We start from the raw sequence: 27,296 nt of genomic DNA, 5'->3' as shown, positions 1-27,296 counted from the left end.
GCGGCTTGGGGTGCCAGGAACGGCCGCCTTCCCACCGGAGACCGCAGCTTCCAAGCCAACAGACCGCGCCGGACGGAGCTCCGCACACTGGCGATCTCAGCAAGAGATCCCAGGCTCCGGGATGTAACGTTCAGCGTCGCAGCTGGCCGCTCCACAGAACCACGGCTCCACAATGTTCTTATCGGCCGTCCCAGCATACTGGAGTTCCAGCGCGGCGACCCAGGAAAGGCATCGCCCGCTCCGCAATAGCGCTCCAGCGCTGCGCCGCCGCCAAAGCCGATGTTCTGGCCAGGTCCCCTATAATGGTTCATTTACATTTAATACCAGCACCAAGCTCTCGCTGATGTTTCCTTCAAATATCCACGTTAATTTGATGATCATTGGTCATTATAATGCACTGCCAATTTTGTTCATCTCTCTAGTTCAAATTGCGAGTAAATAGAACATAGAACATAGAAAAGCACAGCTCAGGAACAGGTCCTTCTGCTGACAATGTCGAACATGACAAAATAAACTAATCTCATCTGCCTACACATTATCCATAACCCTGTATTTTCTGTATATCCATATGCCTGTCTAAATGCCACTTAAACGGCACGATCATATCTGCCTCCGCCAACACCACTGGCAGTGCGTTCAAGGCACCCACCATCCTCTGTGTAAAAATCTACCCCATACATCTCCTTGAAACTTTGCCCCTCTTACCTTAAAGCTAAACACCTCTAGTCTTTGACATCTCCACCCTCGAATAAAGGTTCCGTCTACTCTATCAATGCTTTTCATAATTTTATATATCTCTGTCAGGTCCCCCCTCCGACACACCTTCTTGATTAGTACAGGTGTCAGGGGTTATGGGGAGAAGACAGGAGAATGGGATTAGGAGGGAGAGATAGATCAGCCATGATTGAATGACAGAGGAGACTTGATGGGGCCGAATGGCCTTAATTCTACTCCTATCACTTATGACCTTATGACCAGGGAAAATAATCCAAGTTTATCCAACCTTTTCTTGTAGCCAAGACTCCCAAATATAGGCAGCATAAAAACAAAAAGTTACTAACTATTTCAAAACTTCTCTGTTCACCTAACAGAGAGATTCATCGGTATTTCTCAGTAAAATTAAATTATCGTTCTAGCGACTATTGCCCCATCAGAAAAAAAGACACAAAGTGCTGGAGTAATTCAACAGATCAGGCACTATCTCTGGAGAACATGGGTAGGTGAAGTTTTGGGTACCTAAAGACTCTTATTTGCCATCAGAGTGTGTTCTTCGGCTGATGTGTACCTCCTTTTTTACCTCTTTACTAAAAAGTATTTGTCAGAAGCAACAAGGATTATTAAGTGTGTCAGTGCTGTAACAATATCATCTGGGTTCAGGTGACGTCCTAAACAGCCAAACTAAAGTTTAAGCAGTTTACAAAGTTATCCGAGCCTCCTGCTTGTGTTTCAGGCTTATGTTATACACTTGACTACCTGCTGTTTGGTGCAAAGTGTACAATGAAAGGTTAATGAGATCATAACCTGCTGATTGTTGCAAGATGTGCAGTGAAAGGTTAAAGAGATCACAGCTTTGAGATAGAACCAGGCTGTTATTAAAGCAAAACAGCATCTTGCCTTTAGTGTTACCCTCATTGTATTAATCGGATAAAAGATTAAAATAAAGACTTGGTAAATTGACCCTGCAATGCAACTTGACATTGAGTTCTGGGTGTCCATTAGTAAATTAATAATACATTATACTAATTATAAACATTGAATAAAAATACGGGATAGAATTTCATTCACAAAACTCCAATAAATAAATTAGTGTGCCATTGAAATCCAGTTTAACCTGGACTAGAAGAAGATTACACACGTAATCAAGACCATTGAAAAGTCTCCTCCGCTTCAGATAGGCTTTAGTTACACTACCACAGGTGAAGTGGCAAACATAGCATTTGCTTGATATTAGATTTCCATTCTCACAAGGAGGAAACATTACATGACTTATTTATTTACCAAGTTCACGTACCTTGCTTTCCTCCAGCCACACTGTTTGAAGTCCAACGCTGAAACTATAGACTGCTGGGTATATGGAACGAGCTGCCACAGGAGGTAGGTAGTTGGGGCAGGTACTATAACAACATTTATCCAAATTATACTGCATCTGCCATGCATCTGCCCACTCACCCAACCTATCCAAGTCACCCTGCATCCTCAATGCATCCTCTTCACACTGTCACCCAGCTTTGTCATCTGCAGATTTGCTAATGTTACTTTTAATTCCTTCATCTAAATCATTAATGTGTAATGTAACTAGCTGTATGTATAATAGTTATATATATATATATATATATATATAACTTCCGCTGCGCCACTGATGGCCCTTTTGAACCATATTAACTTCTCCTTACGTATGGTGTGCACAGCCTAAAGTTGTAGGACAACTTGTTCTATTTGATCTTATTTGATTGTGCACGCCGGGTTGATTGCATTCGTCAAAACAGGGTGGACCACGTGAAGGTTGCAATCTTCCACCTCACCTTATTGACTGAATAACTGCAGGTCTGACTCATTGATTAGGTACATCACTAGTAATTGAAAGTGCAAAATCTGTTCTCTCATGATGATATGGCACCCGGGCTAAAAGTCATTTCAAGTACTGGTCCATAACGACACGCTGTAGTGTTAGAATATTAACTTGGAATAGTAAAAATGGTAATATTTCTTCAAATGTTGCCTACTTCACATGCTCTTTCAAATGACAGTGGTATTTCCACACAATATTCCACAAAGCTGACCCACATCACGGGATGGGGAGAGTTTTCTCTACAGATCATGAAATAATCTGGTAAGCAATAAATCACAATACTTAAAAACACAGCTTGCGGCTGTGGGAAATTAAAATCACCTCCCTTGAGCTGACTAAAATCATACCATTGTCTCAATTTGTAGAAGTCAAACAACTTACACTGACATTATATGTGGTTGATTGGAAAGTAATTTGGGTTCAAATAAGGTACAATGTACCCAGGAGTTAACATGAGTCGCAATGGTTAGCTGCTAAATTGGTTATGAGTAATAAATGAAACAGGTCTATTGCTTGTTTGCAGATAATGACCATACGTTCCAACCAGTTTTGAGAAAAGAACAAAAACATTCTTTTATATGTGCAGTCCCTTCAGGAAATTACAACATAGTGTAAAAGCCCACGTATAATTTAGTCGGTAATTGACCTATTTAGTACAAGGATCATTAATTTTCATTCAGGACAGTAAATGCCTGGTTTGCAGAAACGTTTCAGCTGTCGTAGTATTAAATGTGAGACCCTCAGAAGCAAAGTTATGCCAAGTTATGACTAATCAAGGTGTTTTAGAAAGAACTGCAGATGCTGGAAAAATCGAAGGTAGACAAAATTGCTGGGGAAACTCAGCGGGTGAGGCAGCATCTATGGAGCGAAGGAATAGGTGACGTTTTGGGTTGAGACTGACCTGAAACGTCACCTATTACTTCACTCCATAGATGCTGACTTATCAAGATGATCAACTTTAATAGTGGCTAGCTTTAATTTTGATATTATTTTCAATTGGTTACGTTTTAGTTTTAGTTTGGGAGATACAGCGCGGAAACAGGCCCTTTCGGCCCACCGGGTCCGCGCCGACCAGCGATCTCCGCACATTGACACTATCCAATACCCACTAGGAACAATTTTTTTTTAACATTTAACAAGCCAATCAACCTACTTACATGTCCGTCCTTGGAGTGTGGAAGGAAGGCGAAGATCTCTGAGAAAACCCACAAAGGTCACAGGGAGAACGTACAAACTCTGTACAGTCGGGATCGAACCCTTAAGGCAGCAACTCTACCCCTGGCGCCATCGTGCCGCCCGTGTTTGCAATTTTCATAAGAAATTATGGTAAAACATCTTTGTGGAGAGGTAGAAGCCCCAAAATGCTTAAAAACCATAACTGATACAATCAGTTATAAAATATAAGAGCATCCAGTAACGTCGTTAGTCAAGACATTGTTTTAGAGATATAGCATGAACACAGGGTCTCTTTGGCTCACACAGTCCACTTCGACCAGCACTCAATTATACACAAAACCTACAAATCTGCACATCTTTGGAGTGTGGGAGGAAACGGGAGCACCCGAAGAAAACCCACGTGGTCACGGGGAGAATGTACAAATTCTGTACAGACAGTATCTGTAGTCAGGATCGAACCTGTGTCTCTAGCACTGTAATGCCCCTGTCCCACTTAGGAAACCTGAACGGAAACCTCTGGAGACTTTGCGCCCCACCCAAGGTTTCCGTGCGGTTCCCGGAGGTGTTTGTCAGTCTCCCTACCTGCTTCCACTACCTGCAACCTCCGGAAACCACCTGCAACCTCTGGGAACCGCACGGAAACCTTGGGTGGGGCGCAAAGTCTCCAGAGGTTTCCGTTCAGGTTTCCTAAGTGGGACAGGGGCATAATAAGGCAGCAACTCTACTGTTGCGCTATTTGATATTGAGGTTTATCTTCGAGTGGTAATTTATTTTCCCCTACTGTGACAGTAGGGTGCCGCTCTGATCCCTATCACTGGCTGACAGGCCAGGAGAGGCCAATTGGTAGCAGTTGGGTCCAATTAGCTAACATCAGATTACATTTAACCTCATCAGCCTAGTCCTTACAAGCCTGAGACACCAGTGCCTCTTCCTGCCCACAGGCAATGTGGGATTGTGCCACACACAGAGGCAAAGACAGACTGAGCCGTCAGGACAACGCAGAGACCACCAGCGCCACCACTTCAAGCCCAAAACTGAGCTACCAGGGTAAACCTGAGACCATCAGTGTCCTGTCTCGAGACAAGGGTGAACTGCATGGAGAAGACAGAAATTGCCACGCCTCCTTCATTGAAGACCAGGACTGAGCTACTGGGACAAGCCCAAGATCGCCAGCTCCACAGTACATGCTCCCTGACGCCACTGACAGTGCCCCATGCAGTCTTCGACTTTCTTACCATCGTAAATAATATAATAATATATATCATGCGAGCTCACCCTATTGTGAGTCTCTGGCTCTGTCTACCAGCTGACTGTCTCATTCTCATTTACATTTCGGGGTTACATATCGGGGTTTAGTTTAGAGATACAGAACACAAACAGGCCCTTCAGCTCACCGAGTCTGCACTGACCAGCGATCCCCGCACATTAACACTATCCTACACACACAAGGGACAATTTACAATTAGGAGAAGGCAATTAACCTGCAAAGACCTACAAGGAAAACTGGTGCATCCGGAGAAAACACATACAGGTCACAGGGAGAACGTACAAAATCTGTACAGACAGCACCTGTAGTCAGGATCGAACCCGGGTCTCTGGCGCTGTAAGGCAGCAGCTCTGCTGCTGTGCCATCATGCCTCCCATGATATAACAAATTCTGTAAGTAACATTGGAACTTGTATATAAAATAAATCAATGTTTGTAAATTACTAACATAGGCCTTGTGATAAAAATTGTGAACCATGCCTCGTCTATCTTTGACCACCTTGCTGCAACTCTGGGGTATTGTTTGATAATAATGTTCTGCTAGATTGTCTTTTTGGATATCCTGATAGATTATACATCTGTTGTTTTGCCTTTTCACAATGGACTGTTGGTTTTATTGCAATCAATGAGCTGATGTTAGCAAACTACAAACTAAATGCTCTATGCAGAGACAATTTATGCCCAAGTCTATTTCCTTAACTACTGGAAGAATTCAAACATTACTTCATTATAAAATGTTATTGGTTTAAAATTACTCTTTGGCAATTTAATCTCACATTTGTTTTTCTGCCATCTTCTAACATCAACGATTGAGCAACAAGCGCTTGGGATACTTTAAGAAACAAAGCACAAAATGTGATGGTTCATCATAGTACATGGTACAGCACAGGAACAGTTCATTTAGACCACAATGCCTTTACTGAACATAATGCCATCTCCTGTGCCTGCACCCCCTGTATGTGCCTAACCAGAGGCTTCTCAAATGCCCCTGTTGTATCTGACTCCATCACCATGCCAGGCAGCATGCTCCAGGCACCCACCAATCTCGACCTTAAAAAAAAATCTTACCTGGACATCTCCTTTTGACTTTGCCTCTCATATCTTAAAGCTATCCCCACCAGTCTTTGACATTTCCACCATGAGGAATAATATTCTATCTATGCCTCTCATAGAGTTTACATCTGAGAATCCTGGGAGGATCAACTATAGGAGCTCTGGAATATAATCTTCCAAATTAAATCAAAGAGAAAAATTGCCCGAGACTTTGGCGTGCACGACAACATCCTTCCTCGACCATCAGTATATTTCACGAGTTTTCAGAACCAAGGATAACCGACCGGTGATGTTAAATGCCCGACAAACGTCACAGTTGTGTATCTCTGGCTCATTGAAAGTTGTCTGGCTTCTTAAAAGTGTCTCCACTCCTTCTCCCCCCTTCTACCCCCTCCCCCCTCTTCTCCCCTCCACTCCCCTTTTAAAGGACTTACCGTACACTATGCTAGCTGTCTTAACCTTCCTGTTCATTGCGGTGTGTGTCTGTATCACCTTGGCTTTGCACCGTGTGAATTTCAGACAGCGCTCCCCCGCAATTCCCTGCCCCCCCCCCCCTTGCGGTGTGTGTGCGGTGTGTGTGCATGTGCGTGTGTGTGCGTGTGTGTGTGTGTGCGCGTGTGTTCCACTCTGACAGTCGCAGTTTCAGTTCCCGGTTTTTCAGGCGAGTGCCGCGAACTTGACAGTCGCTGACAGTCTGCTGAAAAATCACCTAAGTGGGACAGGTCCTTCATTGTTCTTTATCCCTCCACATCACCGTCTATAACTCTGGTTTCCCTTATCCGTTACCAGTCTGAACAAGGGTCTCAACCTGAAACGTCACCCATTCCTTCTCTCCAGAGATGACTGCCTGTCCCGCTAAGTTACTCCAGTTTTTTGTTTCTATCTTCAAATTTTATCAATAGGTATATCAACAGTATTTTTTTTTTTACTGCAACAAAACATCTCATCCAGGCAAGTGGAGAATATTCTATCATAATCCTGCCATGCATCTTGTAAATGGTGGAAATGGTAGATTTAATTTGCAAATCTAATTTGCAAATAAGGCTGTATAACTAATTGACATTTAAGAATATCTTGTAACCAAGTGACATGCCACCACAGGGGGATTGTTAGTGTTGAACATCATTAGTGCTAACCCATTAAATAATGTGATGCTATTGGAAAGCAGACAAGGAAGGATAACATGTCAATGTCTTGGCAATGATAAATCTTCACTGATGAATGATTTGGGGCTTGATAATCAGAACAGAACTATTTTTCATGTTATTTACAAATTGCCAAGTTGCAAAAATTCTGGGCAGACTTGTTTGAAAGTAAAATAAATAGACTAAATGAGGCTCCAAAGTTTTTTGCATTCCAAATGTAAATAAAGCCGTTTCAAATAAGATATGGCTGGTATTTGAGCCTCTATGAGGTTCAAGTGACAAATAAATTGTATTGTGTATTGTGTATGTTGTACTCACATACAATGTCACATAGTGGTGAGTTATAGTTTGCAGTTGTAGTTTAGATCAGTTTAGACATACAGCGTGGACAAGGTCCTTCTGCCCACCAAGTCCGCGCCGACCAGCGCTCCCTGTACAAAACGCTATCCTACACATTCGGAACAGTTAACAATTTTTTTTACTGAAGCCAATTAACCAACATACCTGCACGTCTTTGGAAAGTGGGAGGAAACCGGAGCACCCAGAGAAAACCCACGTGGTCACAGGGAGAATGTACAGATTCCATTCAGGCAGCACCAGTTTTCAGATATCCTGCACCTGCAGTTCTTTGCTTGTGGATTCTTGTTTGGTTGAGGAGATCTGCTCTTTCCGATATTGACATCTTCCTGCTAAGAAACAGCAAAATGGAAATACGTATTTTTCTTGGGACTAATTCATTGATAGACATGTCTAATTTAGTTCCTATTTTACTTTTAACTGGATGTTTATAATGAGAAAGATCATTTGTCAAAGACCAGCTAATCTTCCCTGTCACTGGGTATCAAATAATGATTCATATATTTCTTAAAACAGTGCCTCTGCAAGCCTTCCTTGTAACAAAGAAATTCAATCAGAGGAATAAATCTTCAATCCTGCATTCTTAGTGCAGTTTTAAATGAATGACTCCACATCACTGGCTGCCAACCAGAGTAAACCATCACTTCCTCTCATTATATTCATTCAAAATGCTTAATTTAAAAAAACACTTCAATCAAATCTTGTCCCTGGGTGCATCTGGGCATAAGCCCCCAGCTATTTACCAATACCTTCCTGAGAAATTTAAATTCCCGGACTGCATAATATATGTATGTCTATAATATTAAATTATAGAACATTATTGTTTGCTCTTTAATGTAAGAGATCTTTGAGCTCCAATTTTGGGAGCTATCACCCAGATTCATGATGATCAGGGCTCATACGCAAACACAATGTGCGTCGCTGGATGTCTGAAATATATGTAATGTTGCTTTAACAACAGAGATGTCATTTTGGAGTTCAATGTTGTTCCAACTAGAAAAACATCTCTTAATCGTTTGTGCCTTAACATTAATTTACTGACACGATGATATCCATCTCAGCACCATTTAAAGGGATTATTAACGAATTAAAGTTTAGTGAAAGGCAAATAAAATTGTGGATGCTGTAAATGTGAAATAAAAACATAACGTACTTAAGTCTGTCAGCATCTGTGGAGAGACAAACTCAACAAGACTGGCAGCATCTGTGGAGAGACAAACTCAGCAAGACTGGCAGCATCTTTGATGACACAATTTCAACCCTCAGGCGATCTTTAATCGGACTTTACTGGATTTTATCTTGCAATAAATGTCATTCCCTTTATCCTGTATCTGTACACAATGGCTTAATAGTAATCATGTATAGTCTTTCCACTGACTGGTTAGCAGGCAATAAAAGCCTCTGTACCTCGCTACATGTGACAATAAACAAATTACCTAACCTTTGCTATTGTTTTGTTGTTTTCTTCCAATTGCACTGGATTTGCTTATAAGATTATACGAGTGATATTGCCTTTATTTAAGGTAAATCCATTAAATACATGCAGCAAAAAAAACACTTTTCTTACTACACATTTAGATATTAATCTAGGTTTAATAACAAGACCATTTCGACCCATTTACTTATTCAATCTTCCCCCTGAAAACAAAAATGTGTCTAATTCTTGAGCTATTCCACATGGCAGAGTTGCTGGCATTTTATTCAATATATTTGTAATGTTTAGAAGTTAAGCCTTAAGTAACATCCACCATGTGATTTTTCTAATCTTATAATCACGCTCACTGCCTTGTCACTCTCTCTGCTTCTCCGGCTTTGCACAAAGAAGCATCCGGTTTCCACCTTATTAATTCCCTTCATAATTTGAAACTGTTGAATCGAACCCTCACCTCAATCTTCTTTCCTGTAATGAGAACAAGTTTGGATTCTCTGCGCTGTTATTCACAGCTCCCTGATCTAAGCTCTGCGACCCTCAATGTTACCTTTTGTGCCGTTTCCACTGACCCTGGGTATTATCCGCAGTAGCCAAACCTGGATGCAAAACTCTAATTGCAATTTCATTGATTCTGTATGTAGCATCAATATACTTGATGGGGTAGGACTGGTCCATATTATGGAAGTTAGTTATTGCAGGACTGGATAAAGATGTACTGATTATATAAATGAAGGCAGACACCTTCTAGGACTTTGTGGACTATAATCCAATCTGGGAGTTCAGACAGGCTATATAATCCTCTGATCCATGTCTGCTGTGCTGAACAGTATCATTTGAACCTAATAATTGGATTAAGGTTGTGAAACACACTTTCAGGTATCTGTCATTCCATTTAATTTTTTATGGAAGCAAGCTCACGTGTTAAACAATGTCAGAAGATATTAATATTTCAGGGGCGCTGTGGAAATGGTGAACCGTTTGCAAGCTCCCGGTGAGTTTCTTTTCTGTTTCACATGCTTCACTGTTTCACTACCTTATCTAAAGAAGATCTTCTATCCCTGCAAATAAGGAACTTTGACAGGCAATTTTAATTTCAAATGGAAGCCCAAAGCTCCAAGAAAGCCACAAAGATAATCAAATCTGTTTGCTCAGTGGCCAACAGCAGGGAACAATGTATTTGCTATCCACTGTTCTATCAAAGTAACATATTATCAGTGGAATAAATCATTGTCATGCAGCAGTTTTAACTTTGATCACTTATTTAAAGATCACATAGTACGTTGGCAAAATAGTGCTAAATTAACTCAAGGCAGCATGGTACAGTAAAAGTAACCATTTGAGTCAAGCAGTGACATGAAACTTGTGTTTCAGCTTTAGTCATTTATTTAATATCAGCCATCTAACATACTCATCCCAATGCCATGCTTCATCAATCAGTGAATCTTTCTTTTTCCTGATCAGCGCAATTAAAGCCGTTCAAACAGTATATAGTACAAAACCATTGTTAAAAAAAAAAGAAAAATACTGCAGGGAACCAGGCCCTTTGGTCCACCGAGTTCAATGTTATCCCACTCACGCACCCAATCCCTACACATTGGAGGAACATTAAATAGAATGTATAATCTACAAAGATAGACACAAAATGCTGGAGTAACTCAGAGGGACGGGCAGTATCTCTGGATAGAAAGTCCCTGTAATCTCTTCAGAAGGGTCTCAACCCAAAACATCACCCATTCCTTCTCTCTGCCTGTCCTGCAGTTACTCCAGCATTTTATGTTTATCTTTGGTGTAAACCAGCATTTACAGTTCCTTCCTACGTTTAACCTACAAACCCGAACATCTTTAGGATGTGGGAGGAAACCAGGAACCCACAACATCACATGGAGAACGTGCAAACTCCACAAAGGCAGCACTGGAAATTAGGATGGGATCTGGTTCTCTGGCACTGTGGGGGTGTAAATGGACTGGGCATCCATGATAAAGATGAGGCGATGGGGCCCTAGTAATTGAAAGTCCTGACCTGCTGAGTTACTCCGGCACTCTGTGTTCTGTGGTGTAAGTTGGAACAGTTCTCCTTCAGCTCCTTTTCATATGAATCTTTGATGCCTTATGGATTGTTTTCTTTCAATGAAGGCAGGTTGCAACTAAGTTGTATACATCTAAGACATGGAATTAAGAAAAGTTAAGGATTGTCCTGAAATTTCAAGGAAAGTTAAGAGCTCTGTGTCTTAAGAATAGAGCAGCAGCAGTTTAATATTGAAGTTGATTCTCTGCCTTCTGAATTCGTTAGTTCTCCGGTGCTCTGCAAGGATGTGTTCTCAGTCCCCTTCTTTACTCCTTGTACACCACCACTGTGCAGCCATGTGCAAATCTAATTCAATTTTCAAATTTGTACACAACACCACTATTGTGGGCCAGATATCAAACAATGATGGGATGGAGTATAGGAAGGAGTTCGAGAACCTTGTGTCCTGATGTCGCGACAACAACCTTTCTCTCAATGTCAGCAAGATAGGGGAGATAGTGATCGACTTTACATGCCCCAGTTTGCATTGACGGCGCTGAAGTAGAGGTGGTTGAAAGCTTCAAATTCCTAGAAGTCAATATCACCAACAACTTCTCCTGGATTATCCATTTAAAGCAATGGCCAATAAAGCACACCATTCCTTAGAAGGCTTAGGAAGTCTGGCATGTCCCCTACACTGCTCACCAACCTACAGATGCATCATAGAAAGCATTTTATTAGGTTGCATCACGGCTTGGTTTGGGAAAAGCTCCATCCCAAACTGCAAACAATTGCAGTGAATTGTGGATGCAGCCCAGACCATCACACAAACCAGCCTCCCCTCCATTGACTCCATTTATACCTCACGCTGCCTCGGCAAGGCCAGTAGCGTAATCAAGGACGAGTCGCATCCTGGCCACTTCCTCTTATCCCCTCTCCCATCAGGAAAAAGGTATAGAATTGTGAAAACGCACACCTCCAGATTCAGGGACAGTTTCTTCCCAGCTGTTATCTGGCAGCTGAATCATCCTACCACAAACAGAGAGCTGTCCTGAACGACTATCTACCTCTTTGGTGATCCTCAGACTATCCTTGACCGGACTTTACTGGCTTTACCTCGCACTAAACGATATTCTCTTATCATGTATCTATAACCTGTAAATATCTTGATTGTAATCATGTATTGTCTTTCTGCTGACAGGATAGCACCCAACAAAACCTCGGTACACGTGACAATAATAATCTAACCTATCGAAAGGTTAAATTATTTCCTTTGATTTAACAGGCTCACCATTTGCCCAGCATAGATAACATTAAATTCAGTATTTTTATTATAGTATAAAAAGGGAACAAATTCTCACATTCAATTCAAATTAATGGCCAGCCATTTTCCTCAACAAATGGAATGAAACACCATCAACTATGTAACGATATGCATATTGGCCTCTTCAAGAGATTAGAATTAGTACTCTTTGAAGAATGAAAGATAAAACACTTGATTTAATTCCAATGACATATGATGTTCAAAGGAACTGCTAATAATGGCCGCCAGTGAGTTATGAGTGTTTAACAAGGAATACACTGCACTGACAAACTATTAATGGCTCCCATTTATATCCAGGTTCTCATAAGTATGAAATTCAGACAATTTGCTGCTGCTATTTAATTTGAAATTCATTTTGTGATGGTAAGATTTGCAAGGTTAATTGGAGTAATTTTAATTTCCTCTGATTATGCTATTTAGTGCTGTAGGGAATATTCTGTACAATATGTGAATGGTGTTTAACTGCAGCTATTAAATGAGCACATCTTAATGTTACTGATTTTTGTGAAGTTTTATCAGCAATCCTTGTTTCAGCTCCTCATCATAAGTTTGTCTGACTCAGCCAGGGCTTTGAATAACCTACCATTGCCCACCGCTTGCATTTTTAATAATAGAACTGTTTACATTCTTTGGCTTCTTCTGGTTGGAATAGAGACATCAGAGGGTCCTGTGGGATTTCTGCCTATCTTAGCTGCTTACTATTGGGATTTGGAATTATCTGTGGGTTGATTGCCATGGAGAAGCAGCTTGGGTCAGATCTCGCAATGTCACAGCTTTATAAGCTTCGTCCCCACTGTAGACGAGGAAACAGCTGCAACACAAATGAAAAAGAAATAAGTAAAATTAAAGCACTGATTTTCAAGACGGATGACACAATCACAATGATGTCTGTCTGTATTAAGTTGTTGCTTTTTGTTGCATTGCTGTGACAGATTCAGTATTTAGGAATAACCCACATAGTGGTACAGCGGTAGAGTTGCTGCCTCACAGCGCCAGAGACCCGGGTTCGATCCTGACTATGGGTGCTGTCTTTATGGAGTATGCACGTTCTTCCTGTGCCCACGTGGGTTTTCTCCGGGTGCTCCGGATTTCTCTGACATTCTAAAGACGTGTCGGTTTGGAGGTTAATTGGCTTTGGTAAAAATTGTCCCTAGTGTGTGGAATAGAACTGGTGTACGGTTAATTGTTGGTCGGCGTAGATTTGCACCAGTTCCAGAGACAAAGTCTAACGTCTGTAATGAGGTAGAGGTAAATCAGACAGTACCCGAGCTTATTGAACCATTCAGAAGACTGATAATGGAGAAGGAGAATTGTTCCTGAGTCTGGTGTTGCGTGCTTTCAAGCTTCTGCACCTTCTGCTGGACTGGAGCAGGGAGAGGAAGGAATGTTTGATGTTTCCAACATACACATAACAATCATTGTTAGCTGGTTGGTCGACAACTGAATTGTGTAACGCAAGTTATGAACCACATTTGGGGCGCTACATTTGGAGAGATTCACTGTGACACTAAAATATAGAAACCTTGCACTGACGTGATCCTGAATAAAGGAAGTGATTTTATTTCCCTCGTAGCTTTGTGTGACAGCTGTTATACAAATACCTATCAGTTAGTCTCATTTCTGAATTAGAGGAGTTGCTAATTGCCAAGTTAAATGGGAACACAGTTACTCTGACGTAGAGGTCTTACTCCAAATCAAATCCCCACAGAAATACTACAATGCTAGGTGAGAGGGCAACTTTGCATTTCAATAGGTGCTACATCTGTTGCTGAGATTTTTTAATGTCCTTCGCAAATTAAATTGGACCATGCCTGCACAATTTGTAGGTGATGCAACCTTTAAAGAAATATTTCCTTTGACAAAATGTATAAACATTGGGGAAAAAAAATCATACAATTATCCTGACATTTAGGATAAGTTTTGTGAAAATTAATTCAGGACTTTATTAGGATTATTAGTACAAAATGTTGATAATTTGATGAAAGTGTGCCTTCCGTACAAGAATGGAAGCAGATACAATAGACACATAAATTTCATAGCTTTAAATATCCAAACTTTAACATCCAGGTTCAGGAACAGTTTCTTCCTGACAAGCATCAGGCAATTGAACACTACAAACTGCAACTAAACTCCGAACTACAAATACTCTGCCACAGAAGGCAGTGGAGGCCAATTCACTGGATGTTTTCAAGAGATAGTTGGAGCAGGTCCTAGGCTACCTACACTAGGCAACTCAAAACACTGCAGAGGTACCACAGAATCCTCCGATTCACTAGCACAATAGGTGACCAACATCAGCATTCGTGCCCAGTCCAAAAACCCAGGCACTGAAGCCCTAAAGATGACTTCGATTTAGCTGTTAGAGGTAACGGAATCACTGGATATGGGGAATAAGCAGGAACGGGGTACTGATTTTTGATGATCAGCCATCATCATATTGAATGGCGGTGCTGGTTCGGAGGGCAGAATGACCTACTCCTGCACCTGTTTTCTATGTTTTTATGACCTGTCTGGGTTGCACTGGGAACTTCAAGGTTTCAAGGTCAGCTTATTGTCACGTACCAATTAAGCTGGAGTGAAATGGGCTTTGGCTTTGCATTTCATTGTTATTTTTAATTTTGTTTCTTTTCTTTTTGAGTTTTGATCGTGTTATCTATTGAAGTACTGTGTTTACTGTGTTTCGGCACGGACTTGTAGGGCCGAGATGGCCTGTTTCCGTGCTGCAATTGTTATATGGTTGTTATATGGTTTACAACCTGCTGCGCTGCTCCTGCAAGTGAGATTTAATTTGTTCAGTTTTGAGACATTTGGCAATAAAACATTCTTGACACTTGATTCAAAGAGAGTTGGTTCAGATTTAGACTTTAGATTTTACAGATACAGCGTGTAAAGAGGCCCTTCGGCCCACCTAGTCCGGGCTGACCAACGATTATCCCGTACACTAACACTATCCTACACACTAGGGACAATTTACAATTTGCAGCTGCCAATTAACCTACAAACCTGTACGTCTTTGGGGTGTGGGAGTAAACCGGAGCACCCGGAGTAAACCCACGTGGTCACAGGTAGAACATACAAATTCTGTACAGACAGCGCCCGTAGTTAGGATCAAACCCACTTCCCTGGAGATGTAAGGCAACAACTCTAACGTTGCACCACTGTGCTGCCACAGATGGGAACAAAATGGCTTCAGGTCAAAATTATGGCTCATTTTCAAGAACTTGTCCCATGCCATTCTTTGTAGGCACTCCAGTTCACTTGTGAAACTTGAACAAAGTGACGGACCATTAAATGCTTGGTTCATGAACAGCATTGTTGGGCTTCGCTGTGTAACATTGAACTGTGAATGATATGGATGATTTTTCAGTGCTGCATTCCTTAATGACGTGTTGCCAGTTCTCTGAAAAATAGCCTGGCAAATGCGTTCTTTGCTGCCAGAACTTGGAAAGACACTGTGTAATTCAAGTAACATTTTTCCAGCTACTCGATCCTTGGGGGAATGCGGGATTCTCTCAGGCACTCATAAGATAACTTTATAAGCTCATAAGTTATAGGAGCAGAATGAGGCCATTCGGCCCATCAAGGCTACTCTGCCATCTTTCCCTCTCAACCCCATGCTCTTTCTCCCCATAACCCCTGACACCCTTAAGGGGCTGTCCCACTGCGGCGACCTAATCCGCAAGTTCGGAAGAGGGTCTTCGACCTTCAAGCTCAAGGGCACTCGCCTGGAAAACCTCGAGCTGGATCGACCGTCAGCGTTGAAATCGCGAGCTGGATCGACCGACCGCACATACACACACACAAACACATCGCAAAGGCGGGGGCCAGGGAAAGCGGGGGAGCGCTGTCTGAAATTCGCACCCGCGATGAAGAGGGAGGTAAAAGACGGCTGCACAGTGTATGGTAAGTCCTTTAGAGAGTGCGGTGGGGGGGGGGGGGGGGAAGTGAAGGAGAGAGAAGGGGAGAGAAGGTGGGAGAAGGAGTGGAGACACTTTTAAGAAGCCAGACAACTTATAATAAAGTTTAGCGGGCATTTTACCTACCGGTCGGTTTTCCTTGGTCCTGAAAACTCCAATGAGCCAAATAAAATGTCCGGTCAGCGAAGGAGATTGCCTATGGCTGCCCTCGACTGCCTGTAACAAAATAGTGGCCCCACTCCGCTGCATTACGAGTTAAAAAGAACCATGCCGACCAATTTTTATTTGCGGAAAAATGTCCACCATTCTGAAATTTTTTTCGCAACCTAGCTGAGGCCGCGTGTATGCGGGAACTTCCCTCGAGCATGAAGGAGAGTACCAGTGACCTCATAGGACCTCTTAGGACCACGTGTCGACCATGCTGCGAGTTTGAGTCGAGGGCAAACTCTTCTATACAGATTAGGTCGCCGCGGTGGGACAGCCCCTGTACTAATCAAAAATCTATCCATCTCCACTTTAAAGATATCCATTCACTTGGCCTCCACTGCCTTCTGTGGCAATGAATTACACGCTGTAAAAAATTACCGCTGGTCCCACCTACTCTTTGTGTTGCCTTTCTGGTCCTATTCATCCTGTATCCCTAACACTTCTCTGGATTAAATTCCATCTGCCTTTTTTCTGCCCTTAATATTGGACCATTCACGTCCTTCTGATGTAAGATTGATATGGTTTACATGTTTAGTATTTTGTTGCATATCCTTTGCATGCAATGACTGCTTGGTCTGCGATTCATCAACATCACCAGTTGCTGGGTGACTTCTCTGGTGATGCTCTCAGGCCTGTATTGCAGCCATCTTTAGTTTATGCTTGTTTTGGAGGCTAGTCCCCTTCAGTTTTCTCTTCAACATATAAAAGACATGCTCAATTGGGTTCAGATCGGGTGGTTGACTTGGCCACTCAAGAATTGACAATTTTCTAGCTTTGAAAAACTCCTTTGTTGCTTTAGCAGTATGTTTGGGATCATTGTTTGGGATCATTGTCTTGCTGTAGAATGAACCGCCGGCCAATGACTCTAGAGGCGTTTGTTTGGACTTGAGCAGGTAGGATGTGTCTCTACACTTCAGAATTCATTATGCTACCACCATCAGCAGTCGTATCATCAATGACGATAAGTGAGCCAATACCTTCAGCAGCCATAACACCCTCACCGCCGTGTGTCACAGATGAGGTTTGAATCTCCTCCAGACTTTGCTCTTGCCATCACTGACATAAGTTAATCTTCGTCTCATCTGTCCAAAAGATCTTTTTCCAGAACTGTTTTTTTAGTTTTTTAAGTACTTCTTGGCAAACTTTATTATAGAGAGAATTCTTCTGTCATCAGTCCCTTTGCGATTAGTAAGCTCACCAGTGCCCTCTTTCTTCTTAATTATGTTCCAAAGTTGATTTTTGTAAGCCTAAGGTTTGCTTGATGTCTCTTACAGTTCTATTCTTGTTTTTCAGTCTCATAATGGTTTATTTGACTTTCATTGGCACAACATTGGTCCTCATGTTGATAAACAGCAATAAAAGTTTCCAAAGGTGATGGAAAGACTGGAGGAAAGACTAGGTGCTGAGAGCTCTCTTATACCTGCATTAAGGAGGCATTTAAACACACCTGAGCAACCACAAACACCTGTAAAGCCATGTGTCCCAAACATTATGGTGCCTGAAATGGGGGGACTATGTATAAACACAGCTGTAATTTCCACATGGTGAAACCAAAATGTATAAAAATACCTTTTAATAAAATTTGACAATGTGCACTTTAACCACATGTGATGTTTTTCTTTTACAAATCACAAATTGTGGAGTACCGAGGCAAATAAATAAATGATGGGTCTTTGTCCCAAATATGGAGGGCACTGTAGGTTTAGCTCTTCATTTAGCACTTAAAAACACTCCAGCTGAGGAGTATCACTTTTTGAAACAGACTGGTACATCACATAACACATTTTGTGGCATTATTTTCATAGGCATATCATAAAGATGGTAAGTAAGTAAGTAAGTAAGTAAGTTTATTGGCCAAGTATTCACATACAAGGAATTTGCCTTGGTGCTCCGCCCACAAGTAACAACATGACATACAGTGACAATTACGAATGACTCAGAAAACACTAAACATTAATAATAATAAAACAATAATGATAAAACACCATTGATCAAGCATGTGAACCAACAAAATACCAGGAAATCAGGAAGATAGCGGTGTTTAAATGTGAACAATTGCCTTTTAGTTTCTGATTAAACCTTAACTAAATGAACCTTTCAAGCAGGCAGCTGCTGTTAGTTCATGTGTTAACTATTTTGTTGGTAGATTTTAAAAAGAGTAGTAAGTTCAAATGTTCCATTATCTATGCCAAGATAATTAATTATTGCTAAAGTACACACCGACGTCAAATCTAACCTTATCCATCTTCTTGAGTTGTTCCAACTGTGATAAGTTTATGTTATTTAATTCCAAATAGCTGCAAGTCTTTCAACTATGTTCTGCATCTGTGATGAGACCACTGTTATCTATACAAGTTCTTCAAATCTGACAAGGAGACTCAGGAAGAAGTGTGATAATTGAAAGAAAAAAATCATCAACATACAGATACAGGACGCAGGATCAAAATATAGATCGGCAAGGTGAGAAAATAAAATGATTAAAAGAAACGATATTTGGAGCTTCATGTCTATCTACAAGATGAAAACGTGCAACGTATATTGGCTATTTGCAGAGATTGGTGTTAAATCTGGGTTCAGTTTTTTACCAGGATTCTCAGCATGTCATGGATGCCTGGCTGACCCATAGTTTTCTCACTCCTGCCGATGTTAACCGGCCTCTTTCCAGACCCCTTTGTTCCAGCCTGATTAAGCTGCAAATCCACTGGCTTCCCTGTGCCTCCGTCAGCCCGAGTATTATGATCCCTCGGAAGGAACACCTGCCTTAGGACAGACGTGACGGCCCTCTGCCACTTTGCTCTCTCACTCCACGGAGCAGCCCAGCCTAGTAATGAAACTCATCAAAAGTATAACTGCCGCATTTGGGACTCCAGAGCCACAACCCCAGGGCTGTGAAGTGAATATCTTAACCTTTCCCAACGCTGTCATTTTCTGGTGTCATGAACTGGAAAGCCACCACAGGTTTTCTCTGCATTTTATTTTAATCTTGATGTTTCAACCACTGTGCACAAACCCCCCCCATGGTCACCATTCTACTACCCCACATGGTCCTTTCTCCCCCTTCCATTTTATTTTCTTCAAAGCTTTACTCAGTACATGTTTACACATCAGATTTTCAGATGACTCATGCAGTCATTTAGCCCGCATGATCAGCTTGGAAAAATGAGTCGGGTGAGGTTGCATTTTATTAAAATGACATTATTCACCTCGTTTTCTCCTTTCATCACCATGGATGCCCCCAGCGTCTTTAAACAGGGGAGGCAACCCCCCCTGTGGTGAAAGCTGCCACTTTATGCATCCTATGGAGAAGGAATCGCAAGGAGCGCTTATTGAATTTCACGTATGTGCACTTCTCACGCAATACCTCTTAGTGATCAAGAGTAAAAATCTTGGTTTGTTTACACTAATCCTTTTCATCTGGTGACATTGTGGTTCATCATAGAGCTCTGATTCAAACTCTGGCATAGACCCACCGAACATAGAACATAGAACAGTACAGCACAAGAACGATCTTTTCGGCCACAAAACGTGGCTTTGCTTATTGATGGAACTCACATTGGAGCCAATTGCTTTTTAATCATTTAAACATGATTGTGAGCCTAACACACCATAACATATTTACCACAACTAACTATCTCAAAGGGCAGACATTTTTGCACCTCACAATCCACAGCTTCCCTCGATCTAAAAACTCTCCTGTTAGGTAATAAATGTAATTCCATTGCTTAACACACGTCAATTTAAGTACGGTTCAAAACTTTTGCATTCTTTTCTGTTCTCTGACTTGCAAATGTCCTGAAATGGCCCCAGTGAAAACTAGTGGCTTCACAGTGTAGAGTGTATTGATACCAACATACCAAAGAACACAACATGATTGTCCACTACCATACCCTGCTGTTCATGAGTTCATAAGACATAGGAGCAGAATTAGGCCATTCGGCCCATCGGCTTTGCTCCATCATTCAACCAGGGCTGATATATTTTTCCTTCTCCACCCCATTCTCTTGCCTGCTCCCCATAAACTTTGACATCCTTACTAATCAAGAACCTGTCAATTTACGACTTGGGGAGAAAACTCTGAATATCTATCTGTTTTCTGTTTTGCATAATTTGATATGCTTCATTTGATCACTCCTTTGCTTCCAGCAAAACAATCCAAGTTTGTCCAACCTTTCCTTATAGCTTTCCAATACATTCCAATGGAGGAAACAAGGTGGCATACTTCTTCTGCACCCACTCCAAAACTTCCAGATCGTTTTTGTAATGAGAATTGCACACAATACTCTATATACAGTATGACCTAGCTAAAGATTTATTCAACTGCAACATGACTTCACTATTTCAATACTCAAAACCATGACCAATGAAGGCAACCATGTCTTATGCCTTCTTTAACACCCTATCTCCTTGTGTTGCAACTTTCAGGGAATAGGGACTTCAACCCCAAGATCCCTCTGTCCCTCTGGTCCAAAGGGTACTGTAATTTGCAGTATACTTTCCTCTTGCATTTGACTTCCCAATACGGAACACCTCTCACCTATCTGGATTAAACTCCATTTGCCATTTCTCTGCCCAAATTTCCAGCTGGTCTACATCAGCATGTTCATTTGCCAACTTTCCTCACTGCCCATAATTCCATCAAATTTTGTGTCATCTGGTGTTATTAATTTTCATCCAGGTCATTTATATCGTGGCCACATAACAGTGGTCACACAACAGATCCTTACAGAACATTACTGGTCACAGACCTCCAGTCAAAGAACACCTCTCCATTATGATCAAAAACAGACACAAAGTGCTGGATTTTCTCAATGGGTCAGGCAACAACTCTGGAGAAGATGGATAGGAGATGGTTCAGGTTAAGACCCGACTTTAGACTGATTGTGGTGGGGAGGAGAGAGGAAACTGGTAGAGAGGAAGGGCAGGACAAAGCCTAGTGAGTGATAGGTGGTAACCAAAGGGCTATTGAACATTACAAACTCCGGTGAGACTCTGAACTACAAACTTCCTGGGTTGCACTAGGATCTTTGGGCTTTGTATTTGTGTTATGTTGGCTTTTTTTAAATTCATTGAACTTTTTCTGTTTATTATATTAGCTATTGAGTACCGTGTTTACAAACCTGTTGTCCTGCTCCAGTGACAATAAAACACTCTTGACTCTTAACTCTTCTCATGTAATATGCTGCAAGGGGTACAAGGATATGAGGAGAGATAGAATGAGACTTTTGAGATTGCACCCTTGTGAACCAGCATGGGAGCAATGGGCTGAATAGCCTCCTTCTTTGTAATTGCAAGCATAAGAACAGGCATGTAGGTAGAGGCAGTGACAAGTGAAGCCTAATGATAATGAAGTTTTCTGTCACTGTGGATCTGCCTCAAATTCTTTCCCTGAGCTGAGATAGAGTCTGAAAACACAACAGGCTCCCAGTGAGATATTCCTGCCAGGAGGAGTTTGGGAGGGAAAAGGAAGTCAACTGCCAGTGTCTCAGAGTGTGTGTGTGCTGAATGAGAGTCAAGGTTTTGACTGAAGACTCTGATGCATCACTGGGTAAATATTTCATTGCCATCTAGAGGATGACAATATTGCCACAAAGACAAGGTGGTTATCCCATGCCCCTTACTGACACTCTCAAGAACGTTATGCCCCCACTGCAAAACATCTGAATTGTATTCTCTCCTCTAGTTACCAAGCAGGACAAATGGTCAACAATGGTTCTGCTAGAATGAGGGGACGTGAATTCGAGCAGAAAATGCTGGAAATACTCGACAGGGTGTCGGTAGAGGGAGATACGACAGTGCCATTTAAACTTCTGAATGGGCACATGCATATGCAGGGAATGGAGGGATATGGATTATGTGCAGGCAGATAAGAGTTAGTCTTGGCATCATGTTCAGTATGAACATTGTAGGCCTAAGAGCCTGTTCCTGTACTGTCCTGTTCTATGTTCTTGGTCACAGCATAACTGGTGCAAATCTGTCCTTAACTTCACAGCACTTTGTCCAACATCCAATGCAGGTGAAGTATTCTTTCCAGGTGGCCAAACAAGCCTTGTTACGTTGAAGCTATATGTGGTGTCCAGTGTCAAGGTCTGAACAGTGGATACTTTCCTGGGACAACTGATGGGAGTGCAAGGATCCTGGGTCCTCCATTGTTTATTCCAGAAAGCATATGGATGATATTAGTTAATGAGGAGAAATCATGTCATAATTATGCACTGTCTAGTCCAATTCAACCCAAGTGCAAATCCAATTCAATTTACAAATTTGCGGATATCAAATGATGAGTAGGTGGAGTGCAGGATGGTGATTGAGAACCTCGTAACCTGTTGATAAGACAACACGTTTCTCAATGGCAGCAAGACAAAGAGATAGCGATCGACTTCACAAAGTGAAGCCTTACACATACCCCAGTATGTAATGACGGGGCCCAAATAGAGATGGTTGACAGCTTTAAGTTCCCAGTAGTAAATATCACCAGCAATTTGTCTCAGACTACCCATATCAAAGCAATGGCCAAGGAAACACACCAATGCCTCTACTTCCTTCGAAGGCTTTGGAAGTTCAGAACAACCCTCATTAATTTCTACAGATGCGCCATAGAAAGCATTTTATCACGATACATCACAGCATGGTCTGGGAACAGTCTCATCCAAGTGCAAGAAATTGCAGAGAATTGTGGCCGCAGCCCAGACCATCACACAAACCAATCTCCCTTCCATTGACTATAGACACAAAGTGCTGGATTAACTCAGGCAGCAACTGTGGAGAGAAGGAATGGGTGATGTTTCGAGCCAAGACTTCCCTTCCATTTACTCCATTTACACTTCACGCTGCCTCGGCAAGGCCACCAGCATAATCAAGGACGAGTCTCACCCCAGTCACTCCCTCTTCTTCCCTCTCCCATCAGGCAAGAGGTATAGAAGTGTGAAAACCCAGATTCAGGGACAGTTTCGGTTACCTGGCAACTGAACCATTCTATCAATAGGAATGGTCCTGATCTATCTATCTCAGTCAGATCTTTAATCAGACTTTACTGGACTTTATTTTGCATTAAATATTAAACACCTAAACATTAAACATACATGTGACTAAACTAATAAACTAAGCTAAACTAGTCTTCAACACACTCAACACTGCCAACACATTCAAGCTAACTACAAACCCATTGGAAGTTCAGCTTGGACAGGGATGGGGGAGGAACAATACACATAGTGGCCAACAAACATCCAGAAAATAGTCGGTGAGTTTGAACAAGCAGCTCGAAGGATAAAGAATGTAATCCTCTTTGTCCTTTGAGCTACTTTTTTTTCATTTTTTAAGACAACAGGCAATATTTATTGTAAAGCCAACATCAGCTTCAGCTGTTAATTTTAGAATGTGTTCATAAATTAAAAATGAGCAATGTGCTAACTAATTCTAATTTAAGTGAATGCCTCATGTTTATTACAGAAGCTTCGAGTATATAAGTAGCTTTTAGCATGAAATAATTATGCACCTGCCTAATTCCCTTTGCTGTCGGCAGGATTTCCTTGTAGTGCCGTTGAAGTCGTTTGTTTTCACATCCTTCTTTTCAAACAGCTCCGATATATTTAGTGTCTTGTAACATTTGAAATTCACCGACCTTTCAAATGTCATACTTAAAGCATCAATCTGTTCTCTCTTTCCAAGGATAGTCACCCCTCGTGTTTTGCTGGATGTGCAACTTACTTTCTCTCTCAATATTTCAAAGTGGTTTTTGCTCATTATTGGTGAGCGCTAATTCATAGTTTCCACTGCTCATTTACATTAATGGTGCTTGTAGTCCTGGGCATGTTTTGGAAGTCCAAACTTCATGGAATCGTACAGGAAGCCATTCAGCCCACCTTGTCCTTCACAAGAGGAACTATCACGATCAATCCCATTTTCCAGGCCTTGGTTTGTTGCATTTTAAGGCACAGCAAATCACTTCTATTTTGCTTAAACTTTTAGAGATACAGAGTGGAAACAGGCCCTTCGGCCCACCAAGCCCGCTCTGACCCGCTACTCTAGCACTATTCAACACACTAGGGACAATTTTACAACTTACAGAAGTTGATTAACCCCAAAACCTGTACGTCATTGGCATTTGTGGGGGGAAACCGGAGCACCCGGAGAAAACCCACAAGGTCACAGGAGATCGTCTAAACTCTATACAGACAGCACCAGTAGTTAAGTTTGAACCTGGGTCTGCTGCGTTAAGGCAGCAACTCTACCGCTGCACCACTGTGCCGCTGTTCTCCCGAGATGCTGCCTGACCCACTGAGTTACTCCAGCACTTTGTGTTTTACTTTGTTAACCAGCATCTCAGCAGGTCGTCTCTGGAGATCATGGATTGGGGACATTTCGGGATTCTTCCTCAGACTGAAGAAGGGTTCCGACCTGAAACGCTGCCTACCCAAGGTTTTTGTGGGAATGGATTACAGAGTTTTTCTGGTTAAAGGGTTTGGATAATAATAATACAACACAGTAGGCCAGGTTGTGCTAATGGGGAGAGAACTATGAGAGGCCTATAGATGGGGTAGATTGTCAGAGTCTTTCCCTGGAGCGTGGCTATCTAAAACTGGAGAACATTGGGTTAAGGAGTGATGGGAAAAAGTTAAAGGAGATCTGAGGGACAATTTCCTCACATAAATGGTGATGGTCTCATGGGATGAACTACCAGAGGAAGCTGTAGAGGCAGATACAATTACAACCTTTAGAAGGTATTTGGACAGGTACTTCGATAATAAAGGAGTAGAGGGATATGGGTGTAATGTGTGTAAATGGGATCAGCGTAGGTATGAAGTTTGGTTGACATGGATGAATTGGGCCAGAGCACCTGATGTTCTGTGATATAACACTATGACTTCAATTTTCCAATTCCATGTAATATCCTCCTCTGCCATCACCCCCCCCCCTCTCTTTCCACTGCTCCCATTCCCCACCCAGTGTGCCCATGTTTCTACCATTGTCTCCCAATCCCCCCAGACCCCCTCTCCTTTCTCCTCCTCGACAATCCCATAGTCGCCTGCTTCGCCCCTCATCTTTGCCCTCCCTCATCCTTTCCCGCCCACATCCCTCACTTCAGCTTTACATTTTGTTCCTCTTCTCTCCTTATCTGCCACACTTTTGTCTCCTTTTCACTTCTAACCTTCGTCACTTACTCCAAGCATCTGCCGGTGAAATCCTCCTCACCTGTATCCACATATCACTAGCCAGGCTTTACCCCAGTCCCACCTCTCTTTTGAATGAATGAATGAATGAATGAAAACTTTGAATGAAAACTTTATTGTCATTCAGATATACACCTAGACACAGTGCACCTTGAACGAAATTTCGTTGCATTTGACTCTCCAAATCAGGTAATAGTAAAAGTGCTAGGTGCGTCCATAAAAATGCCTCATGTGCATGGTTCTGTAAAATAAATATATATAAAAAGTTTTTAAAAAGTGTCGATATTTAAAAAGTTCTAGCCTCGGTTTTGTTGATTGTTCAGTAATCTTATGGCCTGGGGGATGAAGCTGTTGCAGAACCTGGTTGTCCCGCTCTTCATGCTGCGGTACCTCCTCCCAGAGTTAAGCAGTATAAACAGTCCGAATTGTGGGTGTGTGGGGGCTCTGGTAATGCCCTTAGCTCTAATCAGGCAGCGCTTGTACCCCATGTCCATGATGGAAGGAAGAGAAGTCCCAATGATTTTTTCCGCTGTCCTCACCACTCTCTGAAGGCTCTTCCAGTCCGCAGCTGTACAGCTGCCGCACCACGTAGAGATGCAGCTGGTCATGACCGACTCAATTGTGCTTCTGTAGAAGGTGGCGAGGATGGGAGGGTGGAGGTGTAAACTTCTCAACCTGCGGAGGAAGTACAACCGCTGCTGTGCCCGTTTTGCCAGAGATGTAATGTTTGTGGACCAGTTTAAGGTGTCCGTTATATGCACCCCCAGGAACTTGATGCTTTTCACCTGCTCCACTGCTGAGTTGTTGATGCAAAGTGGAGTGTGACTGGGCTGAATTTTCCTTCTGAAATCGACGACAATCTCCTTGGTTTTGTTCACATTTAGGAGCTTTCTCCCTTCTACTCCATCAGTCTGAAGAAGGGTCCTGATCTGAAATGTAGTCTGACTATTCCCTCCACAAATGCTGCCTTTCCCATTCAGTTCCTTCCAGCACTATGTGATTTGTTCTGTGACTCAAAGACTCTGTCATCTAAGCTCACCAATGCATGACCCAGAGCAGTAATGGCAAGTTCTGTAACATCTCCCAGGTATTACTCTCAACTCAACCAATTGACTGGAGAACTAGTAAGGGTGCCAGGGGTTGTAGGGAGAAGGCAGGAGAATGGGGTTGAGAGGGAAAGACAGACCAGCCATGATTGAATGGTGGAGTAGACTTGATGGGCCGAATGGCCTAATTCTGCATCTAGAACTTTTCAACTTCTGCAACACACTCCAAATATAACCCAGGCCTCACCCTTTCACACATATCTGCTTTTCCTGTCCACTTACCTTCTCTGAAATTACAATATAACCCGTTTTCTATCTTTCCTAGTTCTGACAAAGTATCTCAGAACAGAAACATTAAATCTATTTCTCCATCCACATCCTCCACCTGACCCACATTCCATGCATTTTCTCTTGTTATCCAATGTTTGCATGTAACGAAACCCCAGCCCTATTGTTTTTGGCATTTAGATTAAAAAATGGTGGCTATTGTGATGCCAATCAGAAAATATTTTGTCTTGAGGATGTTTATTCCCCATGCAAGATGTACAGCAGGATCTTGGGGTCCAAAGCCATAACTCCGTGAAAGTGGCAACACAAGTAGATAGAGTGGGAACAAGGCATATGGTAGCTTA

At 42.1% G+C, this 27,296-nt stretch overlaps 2 long non-coding RNA genes across 2 annotated transcripts in view; both read right to left on the bottom strand.

The window, feature by feature from the left end:
• Positions 1-7,725: 7,725 nt before the first annotated feature.
• LOC116987809 overlaps positions 7,726-27,296 on the bottom strand; it is a 28,506-nt gene continuing 8,935 nt past the window's right edge. Inside the window, exon 3 of the long non-coding RNA XR_004415800.1 lies at positions 7,726-7,898. This is a non-coding gene — a long non-coding RNA (uncharacterized LOC116987809). The remainder of the gene's footprint in view (positions 7,899-27,296) is intronic.
• On the bottom strand, positions 16,684-26,867 carry LOC116987810. The gene is made up of 3 exons (XR_004415801.1): positions 26,741-26,867; positions 19,957-19,959; positions 16,684-16,694 (listed from the first exon to the last, which is right to left on the bottom strand). It is a non-coding gene; the product is annotated as an uncharacterized LOC116987810 (long non-coding RNA).

The sequence above is a fragment of the Amblyraja radiata genome, chromosome 26 (assembly GCF_010909765.2).
Source record: "Amblyraja radiata isolate CabotCenter1 chromosome 26, sAmbRad1.1.pri, whole genome shotgun sequence".
NCBI lineage: Eukaryota > Metazoa > Chordata > Chondrichthyes > Rajiformes > Rajidae > Amblyraja > Amblyraja radiata.
The sequence above is the reverse complement of the archived record's forward strand: the minus strand, read 5'-3'. Positions and strand labels throughout refer to the sequence as shown.